Source organism: Saccostrea cucullata, unplaced genomic scaffold (assembly GCF_032062105.1).
Source record: "Saccostrea cucullata isolate Sc308-1 unplaced genomic scaffold, CSIRO_AGI_Scuc_v1 ctg3176, whole genome shotgun sequence".
NCBI lineage: Eukaryota > Metazoa > Mollusca > Bivalvia > Ostreida > Ostreidae > Saccostrea > Saccostrea cuccullata.
Genome location: NW_026924278.1, coordinates 103,374 through 106,364, shown reverse-complemented (window position 1 = coordinate 106,364; position 2,991 = coordinate 103,374). Strand labels below are relative to the sequence as shown.

The 2,991-nt window shown below is 31.9% G+C and overlaps 1 long non-coding RNA gene across 1 annotated transcript; it reads left to right on the top strand.

Moving 5' to 3' along the window:
- The first annotated feature begins 1,015 nt into the window (after nucleotides 1–1,015).
- Nucleotides 1,016–2,068, top strand: LOC134266108 (uncharacterized). Its single transcript, XR_009991894.1, has 3 exons — nucleotides 1,016–1,256; nucleotides 1,490–1,580; nucleotides 1,749–2,068. It is a non-coding gene; the product is annotated as an uncharacterized LOC134266108 (long non-coding RNA).
- The last annotated feature ends 923 nt before the right edge of the window (nucleotides 2,069–2,991 follow it).

The following is a 2,991-nucleotide window of genomic DNA, read 5'->3' as shown; positions in this document are numbered from 1 at the left end:
TACAACAATGTAGGTAGTTTTCAAACAAGAGTGAATAAATACGACGCCTTTTGAATAGTTTCAATAGTTCAGACATATTTTAATTATAAAGAATACTGCATTGTCTTTGATTTTTTAGACCCTATTACGACTACATTCGGCCAGGTTTGTGAGAATATGCTCTTTTATGAGAAGAGAATGGGCGGGTCTTAGTAAAATAGAGGGATATGCGTGTCCGAGAAGACCTTATATGGCTATTGTTATTATTTCGCACATAGTCATTGTCCAATCCGATGACAGCCCAAACAAAAACTTTTCTTAACAAATCATGCCAAAATCACATAGAAACCATATCAAACTCACAAATTCATGATTTTGAACTATGATTTAGACAGTATCCATTAAATGGATCATACTGAAATCATAGATGACAAATAAGGAAGTATGATCCTGATGCGGTTTGTTTCTGGGGAATGAGTCTTCTATGATTTTCTTGCGATTCTGACATGTGCCATTAACTTAGAAAATAAAGGAACATGAGTTTGAAATGATTCGTTAACTTTAACTGCTAAAGTTTGTGATTTTGATATGGTTTCTTAACTTTGTCTTTAAACTCCATACGAGTTACACATGATCTGTTAACTTCTCTGTTGAGAACCATGAGTTTTATATGATTTGTTAACTTTGTCAGAATTGGTTGTATGATCCTGATATGGTTTGTTAACTTTGTCATCTATGATAGGTGAAAATGCAAGCTTTAAATTCACTTTAGCTTGGAGAATCAAGCAACATGCATACATTAATAAAAGTCTTATTTAAAAGAAAACAGGAAAATTTAGTTTTAATAATTAAAATGCACACAGCATGTACAGGTAAGTAACAAAGACTATAATTTTTTTTAAATTAGCTGAAATGACAAACAAATTTAATACAATAATTCATATTTAAATTAGCACACATGTATTTTGTTTAAATAACGCAGCCAGAATTTTATTAAAACGTACTCTTACTCTTCATGTAATATTTGTGATCCACTCCCAATCTAACTTTGAGGCATTAGGATTGGATCACTGGTCAGTTTCAGAGTCGTAGTAACCTTGTTATGCAATTCTCCTGCTGGGCAGCACGCTGTAGTACAGTGGTTTGCAGCTGATCTAGGTCAGAATTTGAATTCTGATAAACAAGGTGTGCGCGTTTTCTTGTTGTCGATTTAAAAGAAAAGCCTTTGCATCATATAAGTAATAAAAATAAGTGCTGGACTATTAACTCTATACTCGGTGAGTATAATTCATTAATTTATTGTTGACCATTTTTAATTTCTACCAGCAAGTGCATGATTCATTTTTTCTTTGTAAATGTGTAGAAGAGACATAGCAAAACTTTACATGGATTTGAGCTGAAAACTTAATTTAAGCATCAAATTGACCTTGTTGATTCAAATATTTGTTGTACATGTACATGTTAATTGTTATATAAAATGTTTATTTATAAAAATGAAATTCTTTTGCAGCTACAGACATTTCCATCTTCATGATTAACATCTGAGTTGCATTCAAATTAACAAATTCAAAAGACCCGCCTTTGGTGAAGACAAAATTTGTGTGCGTAAATAATATTACATTTCAACAATAATAATCTTTTGGTGATTAATCTAATTCTTTTCACTAATGCAATGGGGAAAGTACTTGAATATTTCATATTTTCATGATCTAAAGATAATGATATGTTGATCGATTAATAAATACCACTTTCTCTACGTTTCTTTTTAGGGTGCTTATGTACACATATAAAGAGCTTATATCAGAGGATAGACTACTTCATTGAGAGCCCTTTCAGTGTTTGTGATTCTGAATAATAGATCCACCACTCTGCTGATTCTGTAGTGAACAGATGTTGTAATTATATGCTTTTGCAGAATCATAAATAAGCAGTGATATCAGTGAGTTCCGGATTATTCTTTAAGAAGAATGGATTTCTGTGATTCTGTTCTTATAAAATTCAGTGAATAGTTTGGATAATGTTTTATATTTAAATCGTCATCTTATTAAGGAAGATCATTTGTTGGGATTATATTTATATGACGTTATGGTTCATGTAACATATTTGTATAATATTTTTCTTAATTTTTGGTAACTGAAATTATTTATCAAATATTAAAGAGAACTTTATTGCGAATATCAAAGTGTTTTGTAAAATTGTATAAGAAGTAGAATTTTCCTATGAGTTGTTCAATTTAACAGATCATACCAGGATCGTGATTTTGATACGAGTTGTTAGCTACAACAGATCATACCAGGATCATGGTTTAAATACGAGTTGTTAGCTACAACAGATCATACCAGGATCATGGTTTTAATACGAGTTGTGAGCTACAACAGATCATACCAGGATCATGGTTTTAATACGAGTTGTGAGCTACAACAGATCATACCAGGATCATGGTTTTAATACGAGTTGTTAGCTACAACAGATCATTCCAGGATCATATGGTTTTAATACGAGTTGTTAGCTCTACAGCAGATCATACCAGGATCATGGTTTTCTTGCTATAGTTGTTTTGTTTAACAGATCATCTCAGAACCATGATCCATTAGCTCATTTGCATGTGAAATTTTCCTATACCGAAATCATATCAAAACCATGATTTACACATGAGTTGTTAGCATGATCCGATAGGCTGTTTTTTCTGTTTGGGAGAACAACAGTACGTGCTTTTTTTCCTGTGTTTTCATTTTATCTCAGACACTTGGTTTAGGTCAATTTACCTGTTATCCTTTTCTACATTTCAAACTTTTATAATGGTCAGCTAAGGCTTTTTATACATAATAATACGCATGAATTTTCAGCATTTACGATTTTTAGGACAATAAATGCACATGAAACTTGCATCCACTTATACCCGGGAATACGTGTAGACCTAGCGTATTGCTCACCAAACACGCTACAAAACTTAAAACTTATGTATATTTATCAGTTGTCTGTAGCTGTATATAAACTTTGCCGTGATCTCGG